Here is an 18,018-nt window from a genome sequence, read left to right as displayed (position 1 = left end):
CCATCTTCCACTGCTTTCCCAGGTCATTACCAGGGAGCTGGATCAGAAGTGGAGCAGCCAGGACATGAACCGGCACCCATGTGGGATGCCAACGTTGTAGGTGGCTGCTTTACCCACTATACCACAATGCTGGCCCCAATAAACATTTAAAAAAAAAAAAAACATTTGAAAGCAGAGACTGGGACAGATATCTGTCCATCCATGTTCAACAGAATGTGGAACATATACACGATAGATTATTTTTAAAAGGTTTTTATTTATTTGAAAGAGTTACAGAAAGAAGTAGAGAGAGAGAGAGAGAGGTCTTCCATCAGCTGGTTCTCTCCCCAAATGGCTGCATTGGTCAGGAGCCAGAAGTTTCTTCTGGGTCTCCCACGCAGGAGCAGGGGCCCAAGGATTTGGCCATCTTCTGCTGCTTTCCCAGGTGCTTCAGCAGGGACCTGGATCGGAAGTAGAGTAGAAGTCAAGACTCGAACCGGCGCCCATATAGGATGCTGGCACTTTAGACCAGGATTTTAACCCACTGTGCCAAAGCACCAGCCCCACACAGTAGACTATTACTCAGCTATAAAAAGGTAAGAAATTATGATGTAAGGCAATAATCTAAGCACTTTGTATTTTTTTTTAAAGATTACTTTATTTGAAAGAGTGACAGAGGGAGAAAAAGAGAGGAAGATCTTCCATCTGCTCATTCATTCCCAGATGACTGGGGTTGGACCAGGTCAAAGCCAGAAGCCTGAAACTCCATCCAGGTCTCCCATGTGGGTGCAGGGGCCCAAGCACTTGGGCCGTCTTCCACTGCTTTCCCAGGTGCATTACCAGGGAGCTGGTTAGAGGTGGAGCAGCCGGGACTGGAACAGTTGCTCACATGTGATGCTGCCGTCCCAAGGTGCGGCTTAATTCACCACACTATGCTGACTCCTAGTTTTATGATTAATGTCCCATCTTATCACTAGATAAGTCAAGGCACAGAGAGGATGAGTAACTTTCCATGATTACACAGAGAAAGTAGCAAACTGGGATATGAACCCAGGGTGTCCAGCTCCAAAGCCTAACTCTTTCTTTTTTTTTTTTTTTAATATTTATTTATTTAATTGAAAGTCAGAGTTACACACAGAAAGGAGAGGCAGAGAGAGAGGCCTTCCATTTGCTGGTTCGCTCTCCATGTGGCCGCAATAGCCGGAGCTGTACCGATCCAAAGCCAGGAGCCAGGAGCCTCCTCTGGGTCTCCTACGCGGGTGCAGGACCTGGGCCTGGGCCATCTTCCACTGCTTTCCCAGGCCATAGCAGAGAGCTGGATCGGAAGTGGAGCAGCCAGGACTCAAACTGGCACCCAAATGGGATGCCGGCACTGCAGGAAGCGGCTTTACATGTTACACCACAGCGCCAGCCCCCAAAGTTTAACTCCTAACAACATGGTGGGCACTATTTTATCAGGGTGTGCAGCCTCTCTTCCAATTACCCTCCTTACCTCATCTTCATGTCGGAACAACGCAACACACTTTTACCTTTAAATCATTTATTTATTTACTTGAAAGACAGAGCAATATGGGCCGGCGCTGTGGCACAGTAGGTTAATCCTCTACCTGCGGCACCAGCATCCCATATAGGCACCAGGTTCTAGTCCCTGGTGCTCCTCTTCCAGTCCAGCTCTCTGCTGTGGCCCAGGAGGGCAGTGGAGGATGGCCCAGGTGCTTGGGCCCCTGCACCCACGTGGGAGACCAGGAAGAGGCTCCTGGCTCCTGGCTTCAGATTGGCGCAGCTCAAGCTGTTGAGGCCATTTCAGGGGTGAACCAATGGACGGAAGACCTTTCTCTCTGTCTCTCCCTCTCACTATCTGTAACTCTACCTGTCAAATAAATAAATAAATAATCTTAAAAAAAAAAAAAGACAGAGCAATAGCAAGAAGGAGAGACACACACACACACACACACACACAGAGAGAGAGAGAGTTTCCAAAGGAACTTGAAAATCAGTACAAACTAGGGAGACTGTGCACCAGCTGGCCCCCAAAAGCCACGGAGCTCATTTCATGCCTGCTGTGGTGTGGTGCTGGTGCTGTGACACAGTGTTGTGGCCACAGCTAAATGACATGGAGAGAGGGTAATATGGAGACACAGTGTAACATGGCCCGGCAAACGCTGCCAGGGCCGTAATGACAACTACAGGCACCAGGCTAGATCCGAGCAGACTGACCTTAGAACACAGGCTTCCGAACCCTGGGCCCCCCTGCTCCTCCTCGGCCGTCCCCTCCCCCCACAGCCAATTGGAGCTCCAGGGCCAACTCCAAGGGTGTCTCACCCCAGGGCCTCCTCAGCCTGCCTCTGCTATCTGCAGAATATTCTCACACTCAATTTAGCAAAAGGCCCCTGAGAGCTATGGTCATCTGAGGTCTCTCTCCATCTGGGCCTTGGCTAAACAAAGCCTATTTTCATACCTAAATGCCACCCAGCTAGCCCAGCAGGACCACCCTATTTAAAAAAAAAAACAAAAAACTTATTTTTATTTGAAAAGCAGAGAGGGATGGAGATATCCCATCCACCAATTCATTTCTTTTTTTTTTTAATTTATTTTTTACTTGAAAGTCAGAGTTATACAGAGAGAGAGAGAGAGAGAGAGAGAGAGAGGTCTTCCATCTGATGGTTCACTCCCCAGTTGGCCACAATGGCCAGAGCTGTGCCGATCTGAAGCCAGGAGCTTCTTCCGGGTCTCCCACATGGGTGCAGGGTCCCAAGGACTTGGGCCATCTTCCACTGCTTTCCCAGGCTATAACAGAGAGCTGGATCGGAAGTGGAGCAACCAGGTCTCAAACCTGCGCCCATATGGATGCCAGTGCTTCAGGCAAGGGTGTTAACCCGCTGCATCACAGCGCCGGCCCCCACTAATTCACTTCTTAAATGCCCACAATGGCCAGGGCTGGACCAAGGCCAAGCTGGGGCCCAGGATCTCAATCCAGGGTTTCCCACGTGGGTGGTAGGGATCCAGCTACCTGAGCTGTCACCTGCTGCTTCCCGGGGTGTGCATTAGCAGGAAGCTGGCATTGGGAACAGTACTGAGACTCAAACCCAGGCACACCAACATGGGTCGCAAGTGTCTCAAGCTATGTCTTAAGCATTGTCCCTGTTCAGCTTCTTATTTCCAAGGAATGCAGCCCTGGGGTGGGAGAACTGGTCATATTCCATGGCTACCAGCACACAGGGCCCGTGGCTGACCAGTCATGGTCAAGAAGCCCTGGTTGGAGGGGGGGTAGCATTGTGGTACAGCAGGTAAAGCCGCCTCCTGAAATGCACCAGTTCATGTCCTAGCTGCTCCACTTCTGATCCGGCTCCCTGCTAATGGCCTAGGAAAGCAGCAGAGGATGGCTCAAGTGTTTAGGTCCCTGCCATCCACTCGGGAGATCCAGATGAAACTGCCGGCTCCCGGCTTCAGCCTGGTGTAGCCCTGGGAGTTGCAGCCATCTGGGGAGTGAACCAGCAACTGGAATATGGATCTGTCTCTCCCCCGTCTCTCCATAACCCTGCCTTTAAAATAAATAGACAAATCTTAAAAAAAAAAAAAAAAAAGCCCTGGTGGGTTGCACAGAGACCTGAAGACTAGGGGAGAAGAGCAGGTGCACGAGGGCTTCTGGGAAGGGCCAGAGGGTAGTAGGAAAGGCACGGGTTTAGCAGCCTCGAACCTAGGTTCCTATCCCAACTCTGCCATTATGAGTCCTTGGACAACGTGCTCCACCTCCCTGAGCCTTGATTCCTTGACTGCAAAACAGAACACACGGAGCCCACCGTGCCATGTCGTTGGCTTCAGACGATTCTTTTCTGAGCCACAAAAGCGGAGATTCGCAGAGCCGTTCGCAGCCTGGTGGACTGGGAGGGCCGGCGGTGGAGTGGTCAGAGCACAGGCTTTGGACACACACAGCCTTGAGCTCCACTGCTGAGCTGCATGACCTTGACCATGGTTAGTATGGTTGGCATGGTGACGGTTCTCTCCCTTGGAGCTGCTGGGGGTGGTCACTGGGACTTGGAGGCCTGCCTGGCAGGCGGCTGGTAGATCTTGCAGCACCGAATGGGGTTTGCTGCCTGTGTTTCTTGGGCAGCAAGCAGTCTGGGTGACTGTTGCTTGCAAGGGAGCTTGCCAAGTACCCATGTCCCCTCTGTTCTCACTGTCCCTGGGCACCTGGTCCCACTCTGGGCACCAGGAAGGAAAGGTACAGTGGGCAAGACAGGCCTGGGAGGGGGCTGTGAAGCAGCAGGGCTTGGTCACAAGTGACCATTGCACAGCTGGAAAGGAGGGGCTGGGGCAGGCTGCCGGCGGCTTTCATGTGGTTCTATATTTACCTCCCTGGCTCTGTGACGGGCGGGGGTGCACGCTGATCCCCACGCAGCGCCTCCCTGGCTCCCAGGGGCGCTGTTATCACCAGACCTGGAAGCCTTATCTCCCTGCAAGCCTCCAGCGGCATTTTGCTTTCAGGTGGAAACTTTCACAAACTAAATCTCACATGCGTTCTATGTGACAGCCAGGGCCACCTCCCTCATCCCTTCCACTTCGGTCTCTGCCCTTCCACCCACAGTGGCGCAAAGGGAGGTTTCTGGAACTTGTTTCCTTCCAGCAAGCCAGTCTCATGCACTCATTTGATCCGTGCTTATTGAGGCATTATGCTGGGTGCCGGGGATACAGGTACGGGCAAGATTCGTGAGGACCCTGCCCTTGCTGGAGCTGTGACACACAGCGATGGGTGCACCATACAAGACGGATTCAGAGAGACGATCACAGGGCCTCCTCAGATTGGGTGGTAGGCTCATCACGGTATGTCTGGTACATTGGGGATCCCCAGAGACCCCGGTGGGGCGAGGTGGGCACTCCAGTAGCAATCTGGCGAATCCCCCGAAGCTTGGTCCTCACCCTCGTCACATTGGCTTGGAAGCCTTTGGCTCAGCATCCTGCGTCTCAGGAATGGACTTGTGTCATCCAAGCTGTTGCGGATTGCACTGCTTTCCCCGTAAAGTTATATTGAAATGCTAAGTCCCAGCACTCAGAATGTGACCTTAAGTTAAGATAAGGTCGTGAGGGTGGGCCTTCACCCTACATGACCCCTGCACTCAAAGGGTAAATCAGGACACAGAGACCAACTCGCACAGAGGGGAAAAGATGTGAGGACCCAGAGGGAAAAGACCACCACGTGACAGCGGAGGCTGGGGCTGGAGTGATGCACCTGTCAGCCAAGGCACATCACAGAGTTGCAGTAAATTCCAAAAGCCAGGGAGGCACGGAAGGAGTCTCCTGCAGAGCCTTAAAGGACAGGGCCCTGCTGACACCCTCCTGTCAGACACCCAGCCTTAGAACAGCAGGACAAGAATATTCTCTTCTAAATCAGCCAGTTTGTGGTACTTTGTTAAGTGTCCCTAGGAAACATACCCGGGCTCACAAGACTAGTTTCAATGGATTTGCTATGAAAAATGCAAGGCCACATAAACCAAATCATTTAGCATGAGATCACTGAACACAGGCCCCATAACAAGTCAATCCATAGGCATTCGTTCATGCGTCTGGCACCTAATGAGCTCAGGACACACCTGGAGGCCAGGAGTGGGGCTGCTGCAAGGTCTGGCCCTGTGTGGTCCTGAAGAGGCGTTTGTAGGTGAGACTGGAACCAGGGGCAGTGGACGTGGGCAGAGCTGGGACACCCAGAGGAGGCCCCTGGGGCCACCTGCTCTGTTCGCCCAGCTGCACTGATTAACTAGTTTCTCTACGTGGGCACAACACCAGACTTTGGCTACAAAACCAATAGTTCTGGGGACTTGTGTTGTGGGGCAGCAGGTTAAGTCCATATCAGAGCACTGGTTCGAGTCCCAGCTGCCCAGTTCTGATCCAGTTCTCTGCTAAAGCACCTGGGAAAGCAATGGAAGATGGCCCAAGGACCAGGGCCCTGTACCCATGTGGGAGACCCAGGTGGAGTTCTAGGCTCCTGACTGGCTTGGCCCAGCCCCAGCCTATGCAGCCATTTTGGGGAGTAAACCAGTGGATGGAATATCTCCTCTGTCTCCCCCTCTCTGCCTATCAAATAAATTTTTTTAAATCACAAAAACAATAGTTCCATTTCAATAGTTGGGCCTCCTTGAGATTGGCCCATATGATGTTGGCCAGGGCTTGTGGCATCCCCCAAACTCTTCATCCACCTTTGCCCAGGTGTTGCCAGGTGTTACTAGTCTAATCCAGGTGTCACCAAGGGATATGCAAGGCACAGTGTTACTGCCCCACAGCCCCCCACCCCTTCACTAGGACCATTCTTGCCATTTGACTGCATGACTTGTTAAAGGAGGGGAGTCAACCCTAGCGTGCTCGGCTCATCAGGCTCACTCACCTCATCCGGAACATTTATCTAGCACCTACTATGTCAGTGATTATCTCTGGGAGGTAGGTCATCAGATTTTTTTTTTCTTCAGTATTTCCTGAATTTTTTAATGTTTCTGTTTTTCTCTTCAAACATTAAAAAAGTTCAATTAAAAAACAATTGTACTGGGGCCAGCACTGTGGCGCAGCATGTTAACGCCCTGGCCTGAAGTGCCGGCATATCCCATATGGGCGCCCGTTTGAGACCCGGCTGCACCATTTCCAATCCAGCTGTCTGCTATGGCCTGGGAAAGCAGTGGAAGATGGCCCAAGTCGTTGGAACCCTGCACCTACGTGGGAGACCTGGAAGAAGCTCCTGGCTCCTGGCTTCAGATTGGCGCAGCTCTGGCCGTTGCGGCCAACTGGGGAGTGAACCAGCGGATGGAGGACCTCTCTCTCTCTCTCTGCCTCTCCTCTCTGTGTAACTCTGACTTGCAAATAAATAAATCTTTATAAAAAATAATTGCACTTGGGGCTGGCGCCGTGGCTCACTTGGTTAATCCTCCACCTGCGGTGCTGGCATTCCATATGGGCACTGGATTCTGTCCCAGTTGCCCCTCTTCCAGTCCAGCTCTCTGCTGTGGCCCGGGAGGGCAGTGGAGGATGGCCCAGGTGTTTGGGCTCTTGCACCCGCATGGGAGACCAGGAGGAAACACCTGGCTCCTGGCTTCAGATAGGCGCAGTACCGGCCATAGCGACCATATGGGGGGTGAATCAACGGAAGGAAGATCTCTCTGTCTTCTATCTCAACCTGTCAAATATTAAAAAAAAAAATTGTACTTATTTGTGGGGCACAGTGTGATAATTCAATATATTTTATTCGCTATGTGATGATTGGATCAAGGGGAACTAATAAATCCATCATTTCAAGCATTTATCATTTCTTGTTACTTAGGACTTTTTTTTTTTTTAAAGATACATCGATTGATATATTGAAAGGCAGAGCAACAGAAAGAGGTGGGGGGAGAATGAAAGAGATCAATCTTCCATCTGCTGGTTCACTCCCCAGATGCCCCCAAAAGCCAGGGCTGGGCTGGGCTGAAGCCAAGAGCCTGGATCTCCATCTGGGTCTCCCCAAATGGGTGGCAGGTTCCCAAGCACTTGGGCCATCATCTGCTCCCTTCCCAGGTGCATTAGCAGGGAGCTGGATCAGAAGTGGAGCAGCCAGGACTGCAGCCAGTGCTCCAATCTGGGAAGCCAGTGTGGCTGCAAGTGCTGCACCACATGGGAGCTCTGGGATTCTTTTATAAATATACACAATTTTAACTGACACATAGTAGTTGTGCAAATTTACAGAATACCTTGTGACATTTCTTTCTAAGTACACTTTTTTTTCCTTAAGATTTATTTATTTAAAAGTCAGAGTTATATATATATAGAGGCAGAGAGAGAAAGAGAGAGGTCTTTCAACCGCTGGTTCACTCTCCAGGTGGATGCAAAAGCCAGAGCTGGGCTGATCTGAAGCCAGGAGCCAGGAGCTTCTTCTGGGTCTCCCACATGGGTGCAGGGGCCCAAGGACTTGGGTCATCTTCCACTGCTTTCCCAGGCCATAGCAGAGAGCTGGATCAGAAATGGAGCAGCCAGGACTCAATCTGGTGCCTGTATGGGATGCTGGCACTGTGGGTGGCAGCTTTACATGCTACGCAACAGCACTGGCTCCTCACTGTGACCTTTCAATCCATGTGTGCAGTACAGAGTGTTCAAGTTAGGAAGATGGGCATAACCATCACCTCAGACAGCTATCATTTCTTTGTGTTGGGAACATTCAAGATCCTCTCTACCAGCTATTTGGAAACAGACAATTACTGTTGTCAATCACAGTTACCCCACAACCCTGCACTCATTAACCCGCCTCCCCCCACCTTCCCCTCCCCATACCCCTGCCAGGCTCTGGTAACCACTGCTTAATTCACTGCTTCTTGTAGAGCAACATTTTAGTGTCTACATCTAAGTGAGAACATGCAGTTTGCAGCCCTTCTGTGCTTAACACAATGACCTCCAGTTCCTGAAAATGACAGATTTCATGTATTTTATCACTGAATATTATGCCATCGTGTATATGTACTACATTTTCCTTATCCATTCATCGATGGACACTTAGGTTCATTCTTTTTTTTTTTTTTAAAGAGAGGTTAGACATCATCTTTTTTCTTTCTTCCTATATCCTTTTTTTTTTCTTTATTTGACAGGCAGAGTCAGATAGTGAGAGAGAGAGAGAGGACAGAGAGAAAGGTCTTCCTTTTCTGTTGGTTCACCCACCAAATAGCCGCCATGGCCGGTACGCTGCGCTGATCCAAAGCCAGGAGCCAGGTGCTTCCTCCTGGTCTCCCATGCGGGTGCAGGGGCCCAAGTACCTGGGCCGTCCTCCACTGCCTTCCCAACACACAGCAGAGAGCTCGACTGGAAGAGGAGCAACTGGGACTAGAACCCAGCGCCTATATTGGATGCCGGCGCTGCAGGTGGAGGATTAACCATGTGAGCCACAGCGCCAGCCCCAACACTTAGGTTCATTCTACATCAGCGTGTTTCACTTTGATAATCAAAACAAACCTGATGTTCATACAATAAAGATAAAATCAACCCAGGGAATGTATACCGCGAGAGAGGCAGGGCGGCATGCTATATGCATCTTGCGCTGAGTAACAAATCACCCCAAGTCTGCTGGCATTATTGGTACTCTCTCTTGTGGTTCTGGGGATTGGCTGGGCTCAGCTGGGAGTTTCCTGCCTCGAGTCTCTGATGCAGAGCAGTCTCCTGGCGGCTGGCCCTGAAATTGTGTAGAAGGCCTGGTACTTGATGCCTGCAGGCTGTTGACTGGAACCTCAGCTGGGCAAGAGAGCATCAGTAGGTGTTGCTGGAGCCTCCGCACAGCACAGCGTGGTGGCTGGGGTGAAAGACAGCAAGTGTATGGGGCCAGTGCTGTGGCATAGCAGGTAAAGCTGCTGCCTGCAGCACCGGCATCCCATATGGGCACCAGTTCAAGTCCTGGCTGCTCCACTTCTGATCCAGCTCTCTGCTACAGCCTGGAAAAGCTGTAGAAGATGGCCCAAGTGTTTGGGCCCCTGCACCCCATGTGAGACCTGCAGGAAGCTCCTGGCTTCTGGCTTTGGATTGGCACAGCTCCAGCGTTGCAGCCATCTAGGGAGTGAACCAGCAAATCAAAGACTTCTCTTTCTCTCTGCCTCTGTCTCTCAAGTAAATCTTAAAAAACAAAACAAACAGCAAGTATTCCCAGGAAGAGCGCCAGGTGGCTCCAACAGGCCCTATCAGGGAGTCTCAGGTGTCACAGTGTGTGTGACTCCACCACAGTCTAGAGTCCGAAACAAGTCACGAAAGTGAACCCATGTGGAAAATCAGAGGACTTGGGCTCCACTTTTTTTTTTATTTGACAGATAGACAGTGAGAGAGAGAAAGAGAGAGAGAGAGAGAGAGAGAGAGAAAGGTCTTCCTTCTGTTGGTTCACCCCCCAAATGGCCACCATGGCCGCTGTCCCGATCCGGAGCCAGGAGCCAGGTTCCTCCTCCTGGTCTCCCATGTGGGTGCAGGGGCCCATCCTCCACTGCCTTCCCTGGCCACAGCAGAGAGCTGGACTGGAAGAGGAGCAATTGGCACTAGAACCCGGCGCTCATATGGGATGCCGGCGCTATAGGCGGATGATTAACCAAGTGAGCCACTGCGCCGGCCCCGGGCTCCACTTTTGATGGAAGAAACTGAGAATTTGGAAACTTCTTGTTAAAGGATCTCAGAGTGACACAGTGTTTCTTGAACCCAAATTCCCAAGAACCTTAGAACCCGGGCGATGCTCAGCTGGTGCTCAGCTCCCCTCCATCCATCTGCCCCCACCCCACTGTTCCCACCCCCACCCCCCATCCTTGGCTCTGCCTAGGCCTTCACTGGGGACACTGGAGGAAGGCTGTCTGTCACCTTGGGAAAGGGAGACCAAGACAACGGACCCCCTGGCAGGGCTTAGAGGTAAACTGACACCTCCCCTGGTGACACTGGAGGTCCCCAGCCTTCCTCTGCCAATGACCACACCCAGCCCATTGTTCTCCTCCTCCCTGTCCCCGACCTCAGTTCCAGGAATACACCTCAAGCCCGGGGTTGGGGCCAGGGAAGGTTTCTGAGGTTAGCCTAAGGCTAAGCCACTGAGGTCCCATGAAAGCAGTAGGGACAGGGAGGGACAAAGGAAAGCTCCTTCTGGAGACGGTACAGGGGCTGAGGGGGGTTTGGAGCTCACTTTGGGGTGTCCAGCGTCTGCACTGGGCGCCCCTTGCCTGCCTGGGCTTTCCTGCTGGCTCTGGGGGGACAGTGCCTTTCCACCCGAAGTCCCAGAGCTGCAAGTGGCTGGCAAGAAGCTGCTTATGCTGGAGCAGAGCAGGGCCACAGTAGGTGGCAGAGTCCGGGGCTGTGCACCTGAGACCAGGAGGCTGTCCTCAGCATGGCCCAGGCATCCTGGACTACTGGCCCCAGGAAATCCCTCCCACTTTAAAAATTTCCATGGGAGTTGGCGCTGTGGCATAGTGGATAAAGCCGGCATCTCATATGGACAGTGGTTTGAATCCTGGCTGCTCCACTTCCAATTCAGCTCTCTGCTATGGCCCAGGAAAGCAGTGGAAGATGGCCCAACTCCCTGGGCCCCTGCACCCACTCCTGGCTTCGAATTGGCCTAGCTCTGGCCAGTTGGGGAGTGAACCAGTGGATGGAAGACCTCTCTCTCTCTCTGTCTCTCCTTCCCCTCTGTGTAACTCTTTCAAATAAATAATCTTTTAAAAAAATTCCTGTAGTAGTAAAATATACATAACATGATATTTGTTTTTCCCCATTAGAATTTGGTGTATTAATCTGAGAGGCAGGAAAGATAGAAATTTTCCATCTACCTGTTTACTTCCTAAATGTCAGCAACAGCTTGGAATTCAATCCAGATCTCTCTTGTGGGAGGCAGGAACCCAACTACTTGAGCCATCACCACTGCCTCCTAGGGTCTGCATTAGCAGGAAGCTGGAGTCAGGAGCCAGAGCCAGGTGCTGAACCCAGGCACTCGCTCCAATATAGGATTTAGGTGTTTTAATTGGTATCCCAACCTCTAAGCCAAACACCCATCCCAGTGGAATTTCATAATTTCATACAGGGAGCAGGTTAACCAAACACTGAAGAATTTAAAAGGCAAACCTAAAGTGAGTCCTGAGGTGCCACAAGGATGGGGTGGGGGGTGGATACAGAGAGCAGCAACCACGCCTACAGCTGGTGGAACAGAGAGTAGGGGAGCAGAAGCCAGACTCCTGGGTCAGGTGGCCATAGCCTGGCTGGTGCCGGGGCCATGAGGAAGCTCTGACAGAGGCAGGTTCTGGGATTGTGCGGCAAACTGGAAATCAGAACCAATGGCAGCTGTCAGAGTGTTCATTTCAGTCATTACCAAGTGGCATTAATTAAGGACATTCAACATTGCGCCATCAGCACTACCAACCATCTCCAGCCCAAACTGAGAGAATCGATGTCCAAGAAACACTGACTCCTCATTCTCTGCTCTCTGCAGTCCCAGTAATTTCTATCCTACTTTCTCTCGCTATGCATTTAACTATTCCAGGCACTTATGTCAATGGAATTAAATAATATTTGCCCCTTTGTGGATTATTTCACTTAGCATAAAGTTTTGAATGTTTACCCACAGTATAGCATGTATTGGAATCTATCTTTCTTTCTTTCTTTCTTTCTCTCTCTCTCTCTCTCTCTCTCTCTCTCTCTTTCTTTCTTTCTTTCTTTCTTTCTTTTTTCAGAAAAGCCCACTGCTCCTTTGTGAAGGATGACGATTATTCTATCATATGACTACACCTCATTTTGTTATTCTGCTCACCCTTCAGTCACTATATGGTCACTTTTAGCTGTTGTGAATAATCCTATATAGAGAGGGGTACAAAGATCTGTTCTAGTTTCTGCTCTCAGTTCTTTTAGGTCTGTACCCAAAGTGCAATGGCTGGATCATATGGTGATTCTGTGCTCACGCTTTTGAGGCCTTGGAGAGCAAGGTGCCTGGATTGTTCTACTACATGAGCCAGTGAATTCCTTCCTTTGCTTATGTGGCGCTCAGGCACCACCCCACCCTCCAACTCCCTCCTCCCTTCTGCTCTGTCACTGCCCTACGCAGGGACAGGAACCAGTCCTTCTAGTGCCCGCCCATGCCCGCCTGCCATCCCTCACCTCTCAGCCCCAGCTTCCTTGGCCTCTCTCATTCCTGCCATGGAGAGGATTCCAGAGACCCTGGAGCCCCACGACCTGGATCTGAAGCCCAGGTCCACCTGGCGACTGCCTGTGTGAACCTGCCTGGGCTTCTTTCTGGGCCCCGACTGTTTCTGCTGCAACACTGCCACCCACCTCCTGCTTGAGTGGGACACACGGTGAGAGGCGCACAGTGAACACTGGGTAACTGTATCCGCATCAGGATCCCATCCCGAACTTAACACTCCGAACTTCAACGTCACGCCAAGTGTTGCCAACTGCTGCTTCTAGGTGGTCTAGAGGAATCACAGCATTGGGCTTCCCAGGGGCCCTGGGCCACTCTTGGGTGTGTCTGCTGGCTCTGGGATGGTCTCCTGACAGGCTCATTTGTGAGGCTGCAGCAAGCTTACTCTTGGGTCTTCCGGGCCCAGCGTGGAGACTGGCTGCAGGACACACACAGGAAGGCAGTGGGGCAGGCGTAGGGAAGGAGGGCATTCAGGAAGGCAGCTAAGGGCCCTGCAGCCTAGCAGCCCCTGCTACCCTGTCCTCTAATCCATCATGGGCTCAGAAGAGCCAGACCACGCAAACCAGGAGCACCCTTCGTAGAGATAGAAACTCCTGCCGTGAGCAGTCTTGTCTTTCCTATCAGTCCAGCAACTAGCTTAAAAGTGACAGGCCACAGCAAGTGTCTGGCACAGCACTTGAGATGCCTGAATCCTACACTGGAGTCCTGGCTCCTCCACTTCCAATCCTGCTTCCTGTGACTGTGCTCCCTGGGAGGCAGCAGGAGGTGGCCCAAGTAGTTGGGTCCCTGTCACCTACATGGAAGACCTGGATGGAGTTCCTAGCTCCTGGCTTTGTCCTGGTTCAACCCCAGTTGTTGTGAGCATCTGGGGAATAAACCAGCAGAGGGGAGCTCTCTGTCACCTCTCTCTCTCAAATTAAAATTAAATAAATTGGCTGGCGCTGCAGCTCACTTGGCTAATCCTCCGCCTGCGGTGCCAGCACCCCGGGTTCTAGTCCCGACTGGGGCGCCGGATTCTGTCCCAGTTGCTCCTCTTCCAGGCCAGCTCTCTGCTGTGGCCCGAGAAGGCAGTGAAGGATGGCCTAAGAGCTCGGGCCTTGCACCTGCATGGGAGACCAGGAGGAAGCACCTGGTTCCTGGCTTCGGATTGGCGCATCGCGCCAGCCACAGAGCACCGGCCGTAGCGGCCATTTTGGGGGTGAACCAACAGAAAAGGAAGACCTTTCTCTCTGTCTCTCTCACTAACTCTGCCTGTCCAAAAAAGAATTAAATAAATAAATATTTTTAGAAGCCTGATTTGCCCCTTGCTCGTTTTGCAGCCTCTAGTCATTTGCTGCTCTGGATTCATTTCACTGAGGAGAACTCTTGTCCATCAAACAAGATGGCAGGGGAGGGGCGGGTGTTGTGTCGTAGTGGGTTAAGCTGCTACTTGCCAACACAGGCCTCCTCCTATAGATGCTGGGCTGGTTCAAGTTCTGGCTGCTCCACTTCTGATACAGCTCCCTGCTGATGCCCTTGGAAAGGCAACAGATGATGGCCCAATTACTTTGGACCCTGTCACCTGGCCCAATCCCAGCCTTCGTGGTCATTTAGGGAGTGAACCAGCAGACAGAAGATCTCTCTGATTCTCCCTCTCTCTCTGTGTGTCACTCTTCCTTTCAAAAGATTTCCGGGGAAGGAGGGAGAAAATAATGATTTAAAAATAATAGGAAAGACAACATTTCACACTGAGCTAATGTGACCCATTTGCTTTTCTTGTGGACTGGGAAGGAGGGCCGTTGGCCAGGGCCTGCTCTGCCCTACCCTCAGCTCTCAGCCGTTTGAGAAAGTGCAGCCTGGGTTTCTGTTTCCTTGCCAAGCCCAGCAGCCTCTTCTCATCTTAAGCACTGTTTTCCTGAAGTTAAGCCCAAAAGAGAAAGGGGAATGAGGCCACTCAACTTTTGTTTGGGAATGAGCGTGGCAGCTATTGGGGTTACTGTGTGAGAGGCGCCTTACGTGTTCTTGGTCTAGGTTTAGTCCTTTTCTTTTAAAAATGTATTTGAGAGGCAGAGAGACAAAAGAGAACTTCCGCCAGCCAGCTCACTTTGCAAACGCCTGCAATGGCTGCAGTCAGGCTGAGAAGCCAATCCAGGTCTCCCGTGTAGGTGGCAGGAACCACTTACTCGAGCTATCACAGCTACCTCTCGGGGTCCACCCCAGCAGGGAGCTGGACTCAGGACCTGGGGAGAAGGACGGAACCCAGGCACTCCAAGGTGGGACGCGGGAGTCTCTACCTGCCTAGCCTCTTGTGCTCTGTTCCTCCCAGTGCCCTTGCCGTTGGCTGTCCCTGTGCTGCAGACAGGAGACAATGATGGAGAAGAGGACAGTCAGAACCCAGGCCTCTGCCACCAAAGGCTGCATTTTAATTGCTGCACGGTAGCCCATTAAAGATACAGACTGATCAACACCATGCCCATGGCCACGGTCCCCAGGGCTCTTGGTGTGTCGCCTGGGCTTGCTGTTGGGGACTGAAGGGACATTGGGGGTGATAACACCCACCCTCCCCTCACCCCAGGCTGCAGGCCGTCATTCCTGACAGCACTGCTGAGACTCCTGTCTGCTATCTCTTAGATTAGCCTCAGCTATTTTTATTCTGCCCTTGCTTGGGGAAGAAACACAGCTTGGGCCTACTCGGTGGAGGGGCCTGAGAGAAGACCACCATTAGGCCGGGAAGAAAATAGAACTTGTTTTACTATCTTTTCCTTCCTCTCCATATTGAGTTACCCTGCCAAACTGCCTTCAGTGGGGCACGGGGTGAGGGAGAGCTAAATTCACCAACACGGCGTCCTGTTGCCAGCTCCTGCAAACGTCATTTCCAGGCACTGCTGAGTAGTCTCATCTCTGGTTTGGGGGAACAAGGTTCCATGGGAGAGGGGTCTGCAGGAGAATAAAACACGCCTTCCACCCACCTTTCTGAGGGGCTTTGTCTAGGCAACAGATTAAATGGCCATAAACCAGGTTAACCAGAGAAAACCTGCACTTAGATATGTGCTGAAGCACATGGAAAGCCCCACAAGCCGGAGACAAGAAGGGTTAGTGATGGAAGCTCACAGGGCAGTCTGAGCTACAGACAAGAACAGGGGCTGTGGGCTCCTGGGGACAGTGGTGACAGCTGTAGGGGGGCAGTGGGGAGCTGAGGAGGTCTCCCACACAGGGGAGGTCCTTCTCCCCTGAGTCAGGGGCTGCCCTCCTCTTGACCCAGGTCCTCTGCTAATGTAATGTCCCTTCTCTACAAAATGTCTCTAAATAAAGCTTTTCAGAACTACTCCAGTATCTGGGTTTCTCGGAAAAACCAGCCCAGGATATGCCAGAGAAGATGTTGGGGTGGCATATTCTGGTCTCCCACAGACATATTCTGGGGTGGTATGCCCCGAGCCCCAGCAGACCCCAGAAGGGGAAATGGAAGTGCAGCCTGGAGAAGGGCCTGCTGTGGGGCGGGTGTCGGCCATGCACGCAGGTGGAGGGCCTGAGAGTCTCTGGGGTGATGATGATGATCCTGGGGTCAGCGCTCCCCTGAGAAGTGGGCACTGCTGACAGAACTCGGGGACCACTGAAGCTGGAGTCATGGAAGACCTTGGCTTTGAGAGAATACACGAAGGGAGGGGAGGGAACAGGATCTGAGCAGCATTTAAGGCTGAGAAGATGAACAGAGGGAGGCGCTGCCGAGAAGTGAAAGGAAACACAAGAGAGCGTGGTTTCACACAGCCCGGGACGCCCTGGAAGAACTGCTGAGCGGCGGGCGGCATGGAGACCTCACGCTCTGCTCCTGCCACGCCCTGCCATGCTGGCTTCCTTGCTGTCCCTCAGCTCCGCCACCTGCATGGACCTGCTCGGCCTCTGCGTGGCCGCTCCCTCCTTGTGGAACCTCTGCCCTCACCTGCACGTGGCTCAGTTGCCTGCCTCCTGTCTTTTTTGTTATGTTTGTTTTGTGCAGAACTCCTTAATTTTTTTTTAAATAAAAGATTTATTTATTTGAAAGAGTGACAGGAAGAGAAAAAGAGACAGCAACAAGAGATCTTCAACTACTGGTTTACTCCCCAAATGGCCATAACAGCCAGGGGCTGGGCCAGGCCCAGTCAGAAGCCTGGAACTCCATCCACATCTCCCAGGGGGTGGCAGGGACCCAAACACTTGGGCCACCATCTGCTGCCTCCCAGGTGAACCAGCAGGGAGCCGGACTGGAAGCAGAGCAGCTGGGACTTGAAGCAGTGCTCATACACAGAGTGCTAGAGTCATAAGCAGCAGCTTAACCCACTGCTCCACAACACCAGCCCCAGTGCCTCCAGCCTTTACTCAGATCTCACCCCAGTGAGGCCAACATTGACTACTCTGCTTCTCCCCAGGCCACTATTACCTTACATAATGAATGACTGCAGCTCCCTGACATGGGGCATCTGTTTTTGTTTGTTTGTTTGTTTTTGACAGGCTGAGTGGACAGTGAGAGAGAGAGACAGAGAGAAAGGTCTTCCTTTGCCATTGGTTCACCCTCCAATGGCCACCGCGGCTGCGGCTGGCGCACTGCGCTGATCCAAAGCCAGGAGCCAGGTACTTATCCTGGTCTCCCATGGGGTGCAGGGCCCAAGCACTTGGGCCATCCTCCACTGCACTCCCTGGCCACAGCAGAGAGCTGGCCTGGAAGAGGGGCAACCGGGACAGAATCCGGCGCCCCAACCGGGACTAGAACCAGGTGTGCCGGCGCCACAAGGCGGAGGATTAGCCTAGTGAGCCGTGGCAACGGCCTGGGGCATCTGTTTTTATTTACCGTGCATCCCTAACACAAGTGCTTGGTATACAGTAAGTGCTCAGTAAATATATCTTGAATGAACCATCTCAGGGAATCTTTCAATTCCTTGACTGTCAACTAACCACAACACAGCTCATGAACTTGCCTCACTGATTAACAGTGAAAATTACGGCCACTTATGAAACAGATTTCAAAAACAAGATATAGCTAAGCATTGTACATTCATATGGCTTTTGAAAAAAAATTTGTCATCTGTTTCTAAAAGTCCAGTAGAACATTTCAAATGGAGAGAGACAATCACCCCACTACCAGATGGCAGAGCAAATGTGGATACTGCCCTCTGATGGTTGACTGTGGGAGGGCAGCTTCTTACACAGCCAACAGAGTGGGAGGGCTTAAACCTAGGGGCTGACCAGGGTTGCCAGAATGAAGGGACTTCAGAAACTTCACAGAATAATGGAACCAAAAGGTAAGTTTGCTTTGGTGCAGGCATTTTGAACTCCACGTGTAGGTTTTCCACAGTATGGATTTCCATTAAATTTTTGAAGGCCTCTTCATAGGTTTTCAACATTTCAAAATGGGTCAAATCCAACTCTGTTTCAGAAGGCAAGTA

General features: G+C 51.8%; 1 protein-coding gene across 3 annotated transcripts in view; it reads right to left on the bottom strand.

Annotated features, from left to right (window-relative positions):
- Nucleotides 1-236: 236 nt before the first annotated feature.
- Nucleotides 237-18,018, bottom strand: part of BNIP1 (BCL2 interacting protein 1) — a 36,714-nt gene continuing 18,932 nt past the window's right edge. For 2 of the 3 annotated variants that reach the window (XR_516447.5, XR_016236462.1), the window contains one exon: nucleotides 237-440. The gene's annotated coding sequence lies outside the window, so the exon portion shown is untranslated. Of the gene's footprint in view, nucleotides 441-16,605; nucleotides 18,000-18,018 lie in introns of those variants that run through there. The other variant, XR_516449.5, reaches the window with a different exon arrangement.

The sequence above is a fragment of the Oryctolagus cuniculus genome, chromosome 6 (assembly GCF_051225735.1).
Source record: "Oryctolagus cuniculus isolate XC-2025 breed Fujian yellow rabbit chromosome 6, ASM5122573v1, whole genome shotgun sequence".
Lineage (NCBI taxonomy): Eukaryota > Metazoa > Chordata > Mammalia > Lagomorpha > Leporidae > Oryctolagus > Oryctolagus cuniculus.
Note: the sequence above shows the minus strand (reverse complement) of the source record. Positions and strands in the feature narration are given on the sequence as shown.